At 38.4% G+C, this 15,632-nt stretch overlaps 1 protein-coding gene across 3 annotated transcripts in view; it reads right to left on the bottom strand.

Moving 5' to 3' along the window:
- sky (GTPase-activating protein skywalker) overlaps nt 1-13,554 on the bottom strand; it is a 233,792-nt gene extending 220,238 nt beyond the window's left edge. For 2 of the 3 annotated variants that reach the window (XM_090413407.1, XM_090413410.1), the window contains exon 1: nt 13,476-13,554. The gene's annotated coding sequence lies outside the window, so the exon portion shown is untranslated. The remainder of the gene's footprint in view (nt 1-13,475) is intronic. The other variant, XM_090413408.1, reaches the window with a different exon arrangement.
- Nucleotides 13,555-15,632: the final 2,078 nt, after the last annotated feature.

Genomic DNA, 15,632 nt, shown 5'->3' with positions numbered 1-15,632 from the left:
AGTTTGTGCCTGCAAGTGTTGCAAGTCTAGCTGACCCCACACGTAGTCCAAGACTTGTAACACTTGCAGGCGCAAACTTGACTTGTTTGTCTGTTTGCTTATTTGGGAAATGGAGTAAAACCAGGTTTAAAATAGCTTGGTATCTTTAACATTTATCATACCCAAGATAAAATGCTTTCTACATTTATATCTCCTCCTGAGATTTTTATTTAATAAGGTTAAAACACCTTATGGTAACTTGTTCTGGTAAAATACTTATAAGCTCTGTATTACTAAAATCTTGGTATTTCTAGCCTGGCTCCCACTGATGAGACCTCGATAGGGGTTGGAACTGGTGGGGGCTGGCTTTGAGAGGCTCTGCTTGGGGATAGGTTTTTGCCTGTCTCTGAGTAGGGCCACTGCTGAGATTATGGCTCTAGCTGGTGGTGGGGTGAGCCTGCCACTGGGTAGAGCCAACGCTGAGAAGTTCTTCTCGGTGACGGGATGAGCCTGTCACTGAGTGGAACAACGCTGAGTTGGATAGTCTTTCAGCCACTATGGAGTGGTCTAGGGATCGTCCTAATTTTTTAGAGAGGTCTTTACTTAAATACACCTCAATAAAGGTCGAAACCGATCTGGGTAGTGGCCCCTTGCCTTTAATACAAAGCATCATACATCTCCTCCAGGAGATGTGCTTTGCATTAAGGGTAATATTAAGATTAGTGATCAGAGCTTATTCTACTTTTACCATGAGTTGCCTTGGTCTTGCACTACGTGCGGGGTCAGCTAGACTTGCAACACTTGCAGGCGCAAACTTGACTTGTTTGTCTGTTTGCTTACTTGGGAAATGGAGTAAAACCAGGTTTAAAATAGCTTGGTATCTTTAACATTTATCATACCCAAGGTAAAATACTTTCTACATTTATATCTCCTCCTGAGATTTTTATTTAATAAGGTTAAAACACCTTATGGAAACTTGTTCTGGTAAAATACTTATAAGCTCTGTATTACTAAAATCTTGGTATTTCTAGCCTGGCTCCCACTGATGAGACCTCAATAAAGGTCGAAACTGGTCTGGGTAGTGGCCCCTTGCCTTTAATACAAAGCATCATGCATCTCCTCCAGGAGATGTGCTTTGCATTAAGGGTAAATATTAAGATTAGTGATCAGAGTTTATTCTACTTTTGCCAAGAGTTGCCTTGGTCTTGCACTACGTGCGGGGTCAGCTAGACTTACAACACTTGCAGGTGCAAACTTGACTTGTTTGTCTGTTTACTTACTTGGGAAATAGAGTAAAACCATGTTTAAAATAGCTTGGTATCTTTAACATTTATCATACCCAAGGTAAAATACTTTCTACAACAATAGAAAAATCAAAAATACAGCATATAAATACAATATGTGAAATTATTATTATTACCCATGACCCCATGGAGTCAAAGACTCATCTGGGAGGTCCTTTTATCATACATACAGCTCATCATACCATGCTTTAAACACACTCAAATTCTCTGCAGACACCACACTTTCAGGTAAGGCATTCCAATCATTCACAACTCTGCATGAAAAACACCTGCTTCTCACTTCCCTATTCACACCCTCCTTATACAGTTTCCAGGGATGACCTCTGGTTCTCTCCTGATCTCCCACTGGTTTCTGTAGAACCTCTCCAACAGTGATCCTATAATAACCCCTTACTAACTTGAAAACATTAAAGAAATGAAAACATTAAGAAAAAAAATTATTATTATTATTCGTGACACCTCCAAGGAGTCCGAAGCCTCATTGCAGGAGGACACCTACAACTGTCTCAACCACTACACCGAACCTCTACTAGAATCATCTCCATCAATGCCATCTACCGCCCACCTCCACCACAACTAGTATTTTTTGTCTGTAAATTGTGTGTGTTCTGATAAAACAAAATTTGATAAAGTAAAAAATTATACAACATATGAAGTATGCCATTCAACACCAAATATTGAAGATAAGCTTCTTTATTGGAAGGCAATTTCAAGTAGAGCAATGTGGAAAGACTTCAAAACGAGGAAATGGACAATGAAACTATTTCTGCCTATGGTCCCACAGAAGGTTCTTCTAAGGAAGAAGTAGAAGAATTTTGAGTCATTAGAACAGGCAGCTGACAATGAAAAAAGTGGTCCTTGTTAAAGATCTAAACAGCAGAGTAGGAAATGAATCCCACCAGGCATACAGGAATGTTGCAGGAAAATTAAAGAAAAGGGAAAAGCTAATGATAATGGTAAATATTTACTGAATTTATGCTCAGGACACTAAGTCATTGCTAACACCACATTGAAACAACATAAAGATGTGCACAATTTCAAGTGGAAAGATGACACAAGAAATAAGAAAAGCCTTATTGACTGCATCATTGTTGATAGTGATATCTTCATGCTGGTTCAAGATAAAGGAGTGTATAGAGGATTCTATATTTAAAGTGACCATTACTTAGTGCTAAGCATGATAAAAATGGATACTACATTGAAAAGAACAGTCTTACATACTGTTCTTTTTTTTGAAATGTGGAAAGTTTTAAAAAGAATTAAAGTTGAACAGCTTTTACAGGTAAACTGTAGACTCAATTATACAAACATTATTGAAGAAAATTTAAAGCAGTTTGAAAACAAGAACAAAACCTTGGAGTCTCAGTGGCAAACTTGGAAGAAGATATTGATTGATTTAGCTAGGTAGGTGGTATTATTATTATTATACGGACACCTCCATGGAGTCTGAAGACTCATCGTGGAAGACCCAATCTATCATACCTCTCCTTGGACCCATTAACAGACAAAGCACTCACAACTGATTCTAGCAACCCATTCCACTCATTCACAACTTTCCAAGCAAAAAATCTAGTCCTCACACCCCCTACTAACCACACCTTTATTCAACTCCCTGGGATGACCCCTTGTTCTGATCCCTCTAGCCAAGTGCTGAAACATTTCCCCCCCTGCATCTATCATATAAAACCCTTGAAGCAACTTAAATGTTTCTATCATATCCCCTCTTTTTCTCTTATACCAATTTCTGCAATCCACACACCTTCAATCTATCCTCACAAGGAACATTCCACAGGCCACTCACCTCTGCATCCTCTCCACCACTTTTTTATCCCCAAGAAACCCAGAGGAACAGACTTGAGCACAGTAATCCAGATGTGGGCGTATCAAGGCTTTATAAAGAGTAATAACAACTTCCTTATCTCTACTTGTTAATGTGTTCTTCAACAGCCAAATAATCTTATAGGCTACCTTAGCAACTTTAGCATTATGTCCTCTAATTAACTCTCTGTCCACCACCAGCCTTAAAACTCTAGCTCCATCAATGCTGGTGGTGGACAGAGAGTTAATTAGTTAATCAAGACGATGCAGAGAACTTGCAGTTACAGTTTAAATGGACTGTCAGTATGGGCAAAAGTTAATGGGTATCAGTTTAATGCCAAGAAATATAAAGTAATGCATTTTGGGATAAATAGATTCCAAGTTCTCTGCATCGTCTTGATTAACTATTACTCTACTTAATTTTGCATCAAAAAACAACTGAATATTTCCTTTCAGGTTATTTCCTATATCATTTATGTATGTGGTGAAGTTGTAAGGATAGAAAAATAAGAACCCCCCCCCCCATAGTGGACACAAGAAGTTAAAAAAGCAATTCTGTAAAAGAAGAAAGCATACCAAAAGTTCAGCAGATGCCCTAAAAACATGCAGAGAAAAATGTAAGAGAGCCAAGATATGTGCAAAAGTAGCTAAACAAAATTAATGTGAAGACTTCAGTAAGAATATAAAAGCTAATATCAGGAAGGCAGCAAAATGTTCTGGAAGACTATTGAAAAAGCTTAGAAATAGGAGAAAGAGTACCACAGAAGAAATCAAAGATAATTATTATTATTCTTATGTGACACCTACAAGGAATCTTTACAGGAGGGCACTAAACTGTACTCTGCTAGAAACATCTCACCGTCTCCCCTACTAGTTAATTCTTCAAATACACTACTATACTACTACTACTGCTAACAACAATGCCATAACATTACCATTGTGTTCTTATGGCCAATTAGCCTGTGCGCAAGATGAAACCCCCAAAATAAAATATAATAAAGATAACATGAAAACTGAATATATAAGGATATCCTACATGCCTGGAGTAATTACTTTGAAAGCCAAAAGAAAGAAGCAGTAACAGAACAACAGTAGAAAATCTTCAAGAAAATACAAACAGCAGTACATATCAATACGAGGGAGAAAAAACTATCAAAAGCCTGAAAAGGAGAAAGGAGCTGGAGTGGATGATATTTGACCAGAAATGTTCAAATATGGAGGTATAAAAGTTTTACAGCCAAGTGGTTACACTGCATAATACAGAGAAGGTCTGGTCAGAGGGTTGAATTCCAGATGATTGGAGTAGAGCTCTAATAGTTCCCATCTATAAAAAAGTGAATAAACCTGAATGTAAAAATTACAGAGAATTTCTTTACTAACTGTTCCAAGTAAAATTTTTATGCAAGTATACTTGAAAAGTTGAGAAAAACTGTGGAAGAGAAACTTGGAGAAGAATAAGCTGGGTTCAAGCCAAATAGAGGTTGTCAAGATTAGATTTTCATTTACAACAAATAATTGAGAAATCACTTAAATATCACAAGGATCTGTACTTAAGTTTTGTAATTATTATCCAGGCCTCCATGGAGTCAAAAGATGGGAGGTCGTTTTTAGGAAACACAAAGTTTATCATACCACTCCTTGAACCCACTGACCGTTCCTGCTCCAACCACTCTCTCAGGCAATGCATTCCAAGGTTCAACCACTCTCCATGCAAAGAAACCACTCCTTACCCTCTTGCACACAGCATCCTTTCATAACTTCCAGGGATAGCCCCTTGTCATCGCTCCTTCCCGCCATTCCACCAAGTGAAAGAACTCTCCAATGTCTACCCTGTAACTGCCTCTCAACAGTTTAAAAGTCTCGATCATATCACCTCTCCTTCTTCTATCCACCAAACTGTGCAGTCCACATTCCCTTAGTCGATCTTCATAACCCATATTGTACAGTCCTGAAACCATCTTTGTTATCCACCTCTGTACCCTTTCCACAGTCAATTTAACCCCTTCAAATCCTGGAGACCAAATCTGAGAACAATAGTCTAAGTGTGGTCTGATCAGGGTCTTATACAACTCTTATCTCTGCAGGTCAGCATCCTTCTCAGTATTGCAGCAATCCTCTCAGTTACCCTCACCAATTTTGCAATATGCTCCCTGAATTTCAGTTTTCTATCAATCAATACCCCCAAATCTCTTGTCCCCCTTACCTCCTCCAGTATATCTCCTCCAATCGAGTATACATCCTCCCATCGATGGATCCCAAACCTCAAGACTTTACATTTTGCTGCATTAAACCAACACCCCCATTCATTTGCCCATCTGACTAGTTTATTCAAATCCTCTTGCAGGGCTGCCACATCTGCACTATTACTGATAACCCTTCCCAGCTTCACATAATCCACAAACAACTGAATATTCCCTTGCAATCCATTGACAATATCATTGATACAAAGGTTGAATAATACAGGTCCCAGTACTGAGCCCTGTGGAACCCCACTTGTAACCTTCTTCTTCCTTAATATTGCCCTACCATACACAACTCTCCGATACCTATCAGTCAACCAATCCTGAATCCATTTGACTAACCCAAAATTTAAACCCATGTGCTGCAACCTAAATATCAGCTTATCATGTGGTGCCCTGTTAAACGCCTTTGCAAAATCAAAAAAAAATGGCAGTATATGCCTTTCCCTCATCAACTGCTCTTGTCACTTTATTATAAAAGGCAATCATATTACTAAAGCAAGAGCACCCCTTAACAAATCCATGTTGATTCTCACAGATAACATTACCCTCATCTGCCCAATGCTGTATACAGTCCCTCACTAATTTCTCCAAGACCTTAACAACTACTGATGACACACAAACAGGCCTATAATTAGACACTTCCAGTCTGCTACTGCCCTTATGCAGTGGCACTATCTTACCTTCTTTCCATTCCCTGGGTACCTTTCTCGCAGCCAGACTTTTATTGAAAAGCCAGGTCAACGGAGCTGTCAGTTCTTTAGCACATTCTCTCAAAACCAGTGGTGAAATATCATCCAGTCCAACAGCTTTACTGGTATCCAGAGTACTCAGTATTTGGTACACACTCTCCTCTTGCACCTCTAAACCTGCTCTATCCCTCTAGTATTAAAACCTCCTCCAGGATGAAATACTCCAATAAAGTGCTCATTGAACCACTCCACTATGTCCTCTGCATCAGTCACTCTATTCCAGTTTTTATCCCGCAATGTCATTCTTTCACAATCAGATAGCTAAAAAATTCCCTAGGATTTTCTTTGGATCTTAGTGCCAATCTCTTCTCATATTCCAGTTTTGCCTTCCTCACCATTCTGGTCACTCTCCTGGCCTGCATCTCATATTCTTCATGTATCTGTCCTCCACCCCTCTCCTTATATCTCTTCCATAATCTCTTTTTCAACTACAGTTCCTGTTTGATATCGTTTGTCATCCACTTTACACCAAATTGTGTCCACTTCACCTGTGGAATACAGCTTACTATTGCTGCTAACAAATATTCTTTCACAATTTCCCAAGCACTAATGATATCCTGGCCTTCCAATTCTGCCCTCCATGGAACTGCCCCTAGTTGATACCTAAGACTATTATAATTACCAGCCTTATAATTCCACATACGTTCCCTTTTCTTTGATACACCTGCATGTCTGTTCATCTTCCAAGTCAAAACCACATGGTCATTCTCTCCAACTGGTGGGAGAGATGTCATCTCACTTCTTATCAGCTCTTCTGATGCTATGACCAAATCCAAAACTCTTGAACCTCTTGTTCCCTCTATTACATGCTGCTGAAGACATTTGTCCCTCAAGAATTCCAGAAATTCCATCCCCTTCTTACCACTTGCATTTTCCTCTTCCCAGCTTATACCGCTGTAGTTAAAATCTCCCATAACAATCGTTCTTCTTGCACTTGCCAAGCTCATCTGCCGTAAACATCTCCTGGTCCCTACCCTCTCTGCTCCCTGGTTTATAGCAACACCCCACTAAATATCCTGCGTTGGCCACTTCTACCTCACACCATATGCTTTCAAAACCATTTGTGTCACTGCCTTCCAAAGCCTCCACTCTTAGAGGACATAAGTCATCATTTATCATAAGCAGCACTCCACCACCACATTTCCCTTTCCTATCCTGACGAAAAATGCTGTACCCTGCCACTTCAATTTAGGTTTTTATATCATCTTCCGTCAACCACGTCTCAGAGATCCCAATAATCTTTGGCCAGGTTGATGCTATCAGCGCCACCAATTCATCTCCTTTATTTCAGATACTCGTGGCATTAGTATAGAGCATAAAAATGTCACTGCTTCTATACCTATCATTGTCCCCTCTCGACCCCCCCCCAATCAATGTTACTTGATGTCGTCCCCCTTCCCCCAAGCACCCATTTCCACAAGAGGCCACCCCTACTACCATCCACCCTGGGAATTCTAGTTTCCCTGCATTGACACACTGACTCGTTCAGAAAACAGCAATCTTTCCAGATGCCTTCGTCCTTCCTCAATTCAAATGCAAGCAATCTCTAGCATACAGTTCTATTCTCCCTTCTGTTCTCAAATGACCTCCAAGCATCCACGCATTCTGGCTATTATGCAATTCAGTACTGCTGCGCTTCTGCTCAGTTCATTACTATCATACCTAGATCTGAGATTCTTGCTATGATAGTAGCAAGAATCTCAGATATCTCGCCACCCAATTTACACTGCCTCTCAAGTCATTTGTGCCCACCATCACAATCATTTCATCCATCCTTTCACCCCTCTTAATTGCCATAGCCACATTTTCTATCATCCGTCCAGGCAAACACACCTCTGGCATCCTATCTTGCACACCAGAGATCATTGAGTCTCCATACATCACACCTCTAACCACTCTGTTCCTTGATTGCTCACTTGCATCCCTCACTCTCTCTCTCTCCTCAAACCCTTTCTCTCTGTGTTCCCCTACTTACCTGCTGTCCTCGCATCACTCTGTCCCTGGTTCCAGCACTCCCTCGCATTCATTCTTCTCATTTCCTCTCTCTGACTGTTTCCATTTCCCCCCTCCTCTATCATTCCCATAACTCTCTTCTACTGTTTCCATTCTCTCCTCTTCTATCATTCCCATATGTCTCTCTCATTCTCTCTTCTGTTCTCTCCTCTTCTATCATTCCCATATGTCTCTCTCATTCCCTCTCCTATTCTCCCCTCTTCTATCATTCCCATATGTCTCTCTCATTCCCTCTCCTATTCTCTCCTCTTCTAGCATTCCCATATCTCTCTCTCATTCCCTCTCCTATTCTCTCCTCTTCTAGCATTCCCATATCTCTCTCTCCTTCCCTCTCTCCTACTGTTTCCATTCTCTCTCTCATTCCCCTCTCCTATTCTATCCTCTTCTAGCATTCCCATACCTCACTCCTACTGTTTCCATTCTCTCCTCTTCTAGCATTCCCATACCTCTCTCTCATTCCCTCTCTCCTACTGTTTCCATTCTCTCTCTCATTCCCCTCTCCTATTCTATCCTCTTCTAGCATTCCCATATCTCACTCCTACTGTTTCCATTCTCTCCTCTTCTAGCATTCCCATACCTCTCTCTCATTCCCTCTCTCCTACTGTTTCCATTCTCTCTCTCATTCCCTCTCCTATTCTCTCCTCTTCTAGCATTCCCATATCTCTCTCTCCTTCCCTCTCTCCTACTGTTTCCATTCTCTCTCTCATTCCCCTCTCCTATTCTATCCTCTTCTAGCATTCCCATACCTCACTCCTACTGTTTCCATTCTCTCCTCTTCTAGCATTCCCATACCTCTCTCTCATTCCCTCTCTCCTACTGTTTCCATTCTCTCTCTCATTCCCCTCTCCTATTCTATCCTCTTCTAGCATTCCTATACCTCACTCCTACTGTTTCCATTCTCTCCTCTTCTAGCATTCCCATACCTCTCTCTTATTCCCTCTCTCCTACTGTTTCCATTCTCTCCTTTTCTATCATTCCCAAAATTCTCTCCTCTTCTATCATTCCCAAAACTCTCTCTCTCCCCTACTCTGATTCGTCTTGCATTTATCTCTTCCATTCTCCTAATCTCATCTTTCCTACTTCTCATCTCATAAGTCATTCCACCTCCTCTTTCGGCTCATTTATCTCTCTCTGCAAGTCAGTCACTCTTAATCGAAATTCATTCTCCCAAACAAAACCATTTCCGAAACTTTCACAGTCACTCACACCTTCCATACTATCAACTATTATTTTCTCATTCATATTTTTTTTCTTCATTCTCTCCTATCACACTACTCATCTTCCGATATTCATTTCCCATTCCTGGAGCAACTAAGTCAGTTATCGATATATCTAATTCATTTATTTCTTCTCACTGCCTGCATTTTGCGCACATATCCAACTCCCGAGACGCACACATGCCGCAAGCACTGCATGCCACAAATTCCCTTATTATATTACTTATAATAGAGTTCTTAAATGGCAGAGGACTTGGTGACACGCCATTTGTGATTGCAGCTGAATTCATTCCTTACTGCCAAGGAACTACTAAAGTAATCGTTAATTATATATAAATACTCTATTACATATATATATATATATATAAATGCTAAATGTATATATATATACATATATATAAACGCTATATTCATCTATACCAAATAGCACATAACTTATCTTTTCTTCCACCGCCAATGCTCCCGCCTGTGACCTGCCGTTCTCGGTAAATTAAAAATAACACGATATGTAACAACGAAACTCTAAAGCAGAACCACTAAACAACACTTGTGTTACTGAGAAAAAAATGGAGCACAATTCACAAAAGAATTCACACTATATACCTTTTATAAAACATGTTTTTTTAACAACAGCTCAAATCCACTGCCGCGTGCTTCAGCGACCCTATGAAAAGGTGCCCCAAGACAAGTTTTTCAAAAGACTACAATTATATAGGATATATGGAGCAATATTATACGGAGTAATACTATATTATTTAATATTATACGGAGCAATGCATGATCTATATTTAAGTTATAAGTTACCAGCAGAGCCGGCATCTAGTATTTTTCTTGTGTGTGCGATTAATGTTCGGCACCTTTCCAAAAACGTTTCTTTGAATAAAGTGTGAATAAAATAAACAGGAAATGAAAAACAAATGAAATCCGCTTTAAAATATAATGTTACCTATGGATTAGTCCTGCTTATACAATTTTTTTTTACACGGAACTCAACAATTAATCATAAGTTGATTTATGATACATCAAAAAATAAAGAAGAACTATTTTAGGTATATTTTCGTAAATTTTAATCAAAAATTACAGTGATGTAATCGGGTCCAGGATACAATTTCAGAATTTATTTGTTCGTTTCTGGGAAGATCTGAAGGGGCCCGAACGGAAGACGATGTACATTCATAATATGTACCATTCTGTACCATTCGTTGTTCGTTTAAACTCTTATCTCATATTTTTTGACATCTTTTAGGTGCCTTTTCTTCTGCGGCGCCTGTGTATATTGCACACTTCGCACACAACACCAGCCGGGCCTGGTCAGCAGTTAGAAATGAAGGAAACGCAGGAAGATGGCTTGATGTAAAATCAAGGATAAGACAAGGATGTATATTATAAAAGAAAGTGGCATTAGGCCTGATATTAGAATTGGAGATGTGAAACTTAGCTCTTTGCTTTATGCAGATGATGATGTAATCCTAAATACATCTAGTTAAAGTCTCCAGGATTCCTAACTAAATTACATAACAGTTTATATATATATATATTACCAGCCTGTAACTTTTCTCCACTGCTGGGGTAAAGGTCTCTCCAATTGCGAGAGGGTTGGGTCTACTTCTCCCATGGTGACCGCACTCCATCTTGGGAGAGTGTTTATTCACTTGTATGAATGTATGAAGGTGGAAGACAATCACAAACATCCATGCAGCAGGATTCGAACCCGCAGCCTCTTTGTTGGAGAGTGGATAAGCTAACCATTTGACCAACCAGGCTGGCATATATATATATATATATATATATGTGTTAAAGATACCAAGCTATTTTAAACCTGGTTTTATATATCTGGTTTGCACACACAAAAGCCACAAGACCTATAGCACACTGGTGCCATGCGTGGGCAAGAGGAATAGAAGAAAGGAGGAGTCTCTTCACATTTTGCTTGAACAGTTGAGGATTGTAATCTTTGGAGAAGGCAGAGTGGGTAAGACTGTTCCAAAGGACAAAAGTAGATGGAATAAAAGAAGAGGCAGTAAAGTTGGTCCTATGAGTTTTAAGATGAACTGTAAAAGTGTGTTGGTTAGCAGGGTTCTCACGTTCCGCTATAACAAATTAGTCATGAAAATCAACAATAAAAAGACCAAAACTATGAAAATAGGCAGAAATATTAATACATCAACTGCATTCTGAATGAAGAACCTATAGAACATATATATATTCATAATGTCAACTTAGTCATGTAATGTAGTCATAATAACGTGAACATCCCTTGGGGGGATGTTCATCATCAGGAAACTGATGATGATAAATACAACATGTGAAATGAAAACATTCATAAAAAATATTGAATAAAACAAAATTTGAGAAATTAAAAACTTAAACGATTTATGAAGAATATCAATTGTAGCTCATAAATGTATGGGGGAAGGGGAGAAAAGATTGGAATGAAGCCAAAAAAGAATAGTTAAACCAGCAAGAAATTGGATACAAATATGAAAAGACCAGTTGGTAGACGAAACAGACAATGAGCATTGCCTATTTGGTCTACTTGGATGCAGACAGTATTGGTGATGCAACAAGCTGCATAAAGCAAGAAAGAGACATATATTACAATGCTTTTTTTTTTTAATGGTTATCTTAAACCTTACTAACTATTGTTATTGCTATATCTATTTCAGTTCTCAGGTGATGCAGATCCTTCTGCCTGGGTATAACTGAAAGTTGAGAAACAATCTAAACGATAATTATGATATTTCATTTATGCTGATTTTAAATCTAAACTAACAACATTTATCTTTAGTATTTCTGAACAGCAAGCTGGAAAAAAAAAAAAAAGCAATGCAAGTTCAAGTTTTTAAAGCCAATATAATGGATGAACCACTGAATTGTTTCTTTCTAAATTCTAAAAACAGCTACATAACAAAAACAAAAAAATAAAAGAAACATGAGGTCTTGGGGTGGTAATAATAATAATCTAATTTCTCCTCTCATTACAGCAGGCAGGAAAACAGCATCTCAAGAAGAATTCCTGGCTAGCAGTTATTTATCCAAAAAAACTTCAAACATGTATTCTATTTTGGGAGCTAGTACATAAGCCATTCTCTTATTTTTCGTTAATGGAAAAAATCATATCAGGGATAGTAATTAACTAATTTTATTTAGTTTATATAAAATAATGTCAAGCTAAATATAAAAATGCATAAATAAAAAATAAGGGATGAGAGAAAAATGGAAGAAAGTGAGAAATTAAACAGTGTGAATACACACACAAGCCAGTCAATTTATGGAATGGGGAAATCTCAAGTTACATCTTAGTTTGACCACAGTTCTAATTATTATATGGCTTGCTTGCAGGACAACTCGCAAGAGTCAAGACTCATCAGAGTAGAAGACTCATTATATATATATATATATATATATATATATATATATATATATATATATCCTCTAACTCCTACTAAAATTTAAATTTCAACTGTTATTATACCATACCATAAAATTTAAATATAAATTAGAATTAAATACGAATCTCCTCAGCTCTCGTTTATTGATGATCTTCAGTAAAGTAACCATAGTACATTTAATTTTGATTCACTTAGGATTAATTTAAGTGTAATCATGTGTACTTTTTTTTTCTTTTTTAAGAATATGGAAGGCCTGCGTGTAAAAACTGTAAAACCACTACTCGGAAAGCTATAACAAAATTTAATTGTAAGTGAAATATGTAACGCACATATTCTGCTGACTTGACTGCAAACAAAATAAAGGCAAATTTGATAGTCCTGCTAGCAAACGTTTTAAATGCTCCATCAGATTTCAAATGTTCGTTAAATTCGATATATATATATATATATATATATATATATATTGCTAATTTCATGGCTGAAACTACATTTGTATCCCTTTATTTAATCTCCATTTCATTATACTGTAAATATAAGCGTCACGTTTGCTTTCACGCTATACTGGAATACCATTCATTCCTCTCTTTTTTTTTTTTTTCTTTTTCACTTATAGCATTGAGTACGTGAAGAATTAAAAATAATAATAAAGTAAGCGTAATCAGCATAAAACGTATACGGCAACAGTAAGGCAGTGATTATGCAAGGAAAATTTACAGTAGCATTACAAAGCAGAAATAATTGCAGATGTTTCAGGCGTTACCGTATCATAATGGCTTAAACAGCGCCAGCCACATCTCAAAACCACCCACCCTCGCACTTGCTACCAATGCTATTCAAGTACTATTATCACTAACAACTGATCTCTGCATATCCATATTTCATGAATGGCATGATCTACCATTCATCGTGTTTTATATTTTTTCAGCAAACTAAATAAGAAATGCATTTTTGAAAGCGACAGAAATCAAATTAAAAAAATAAAAACATTGCTCAATTTTAAAAGAAAGTGTAATAACTTTGATTCCCGTTATGATTTTATAATATACTAGGTTCGAATCCTTTGTGGCAAGAATGTTTTATAAAACTCTTTTCAGCTTTGGAAATTTATTATTTAGGGTTTTAAAAAGTAAACAAATATAACCTACATATTAGCTGAATTTCGGTGTCTATTGTAACACTATCACCATTGTGAGATGAGACAGTTTAATTCTTACAGAAAGGTTTCTGTCAAAGTTTTAACAGCTTATCAAAGCCTAGATCCACCTCTGATCCTAAAAAGAAAGAGAGTAAACGGTCGTGGACATTAATGCAATGTCACGCTTTAATTGTATTATTTTATAGTGACATAATAATGTTAACTGTTAACTTTTATGTCAAGATGGATAATAATCCAGTGGATTTTTATCCTTTCATCGCTAAGGGTTGATTAAATGTAGAAAAAAATTATCGAGCACAGAGCGCTTGTATCGATGAGCAGAACTGCCTTCGGGCGCTTGTGTTTCCATCTCTCTCGTTCTCATGGTAGCTGGGTGATTATTGAATAGTTGATTGGGGGTGGAAAGCCGCCTGAGCGAAGTATGTAGAGGCAATCCCGCGAAGTAGCGTGGGTATATCCGTAATGGCTCCAGGAGTCTGTTGCTAAGACCGTTAGCATTCCAGAATGCAATCTGTATGGAGTTACTTGAGATAGTCGGATTATCCATTAAGCATTCAGAATATGACTTGAGTATTTTTCAGGAATTTGTTTGTATCACCCTGGTTTGGGTTGGTTTTGCTGAAAGCAGTTAGCATCTTTCCTAAGGTAGCAGCTAGAATAACAGCAGAGTTTTGACTGCTTGGAGTGGGATCTGCCAGTTTTGAATGTGAGGCAACCACTGTGGTGTACGAGCTGTGAGTGGTAGTCTGCAGAGGGCTTTCTGCAGCAGGAGGTGTTGTACAGTTCTGTGATGTTGGAGTTCCTGTTTCTCTAGCTTTCAACAGGTTAGTTGGGTGGAATGCACAGCCTTTGTAGTTCGCCGGATGCAGACCACCACAATTTGCGCACTTAGTAGGAGTGGTGCATGGTTTGGAATATGCATGAGAGGGACGGGTGTTTGTCTCCTCATTTTAAGCATCTGTACTCTGCTCTACAGAGCTTCTGTGCATGCCCGTATTTCTGGCAGTGGTGGCATTGACCTGTAGATGTTTTCCTTCTGATTGGTTCAGTTTTTATCACAAGATTACAAACAGTCTTTAGATCATATCTCTCTCTCTCTCTCTCTCTCTCTCTGATTCTTGCTGATTTTCACTAGAACCAGAGGTATGGGACGTTTGGCTGCCCGATATATATATATATATATACGAGAGACTTTTATCAGCTTTAGTCCTTGTGAATTTAAGTCAGTGGCTATCTCTTCTGATGTTATCGTTTCCACTAGACCTCTAATAACAACCTTTAGGTTTTTCTCACTCTTTAGTTGAAATGTATGATATGGAATTTCCAGTTCATCCATGAGTTCAGTAAGCCGACGATAGTCCGATGCTATTACGGGTTGAATGCGGACTCCTTCATCAAAGTTTTTAGCCGATGTGAACTTAATCTCGGAGTTCTTCGTTACCTCTGCAAATGTCAACCATTGCTCTTTAGCTCTAAGAATCACCGGTGGGACCTGCTCTTTGGTCTGTGCCGCTGTGTCCATTGATGCTTCAGGCTCTGCAGCTGGAGCCTCCTTCCTATGCTTTTTTCTGCTCACTACCTGGTAGTCATCACAGTTTTCCAAGGACTGGATGTCAGGTGTTGAGACATTGTCTCTGGTGTTGTCTTGAGAAGTTCTGGGGAGAGGGTCAGATGGGTTGTGCATCTCTGTTTCGGTTGCCGGGATCAAATGGAGGTGTACTCTGCCTGCCATTTGGTGTGTAGTATTATTCCGATTTTTCT

Source organism: Typopeltis vanoorti, chromosome 24 (genome assembly GCF_054136105.1).
Source record: "Typopeltis vanoorti isolate ZY-2024b chromosome 24, IOZ_Tvanoo_1.0, whole genome shotgun sequence".
Classification (NCBI taxonomy): Eukaryota; Metazoa; Arthropoda; class Arachnida; order Uropygi; family Thelyphonidae; genus Typopeltis; species Typopeltis vanoorti.
The sequence above is the reverse complement of the archived record's forward strand: the minus strand, read 5'-3'. Positions and strand labels throughout refer to the sequence as shown.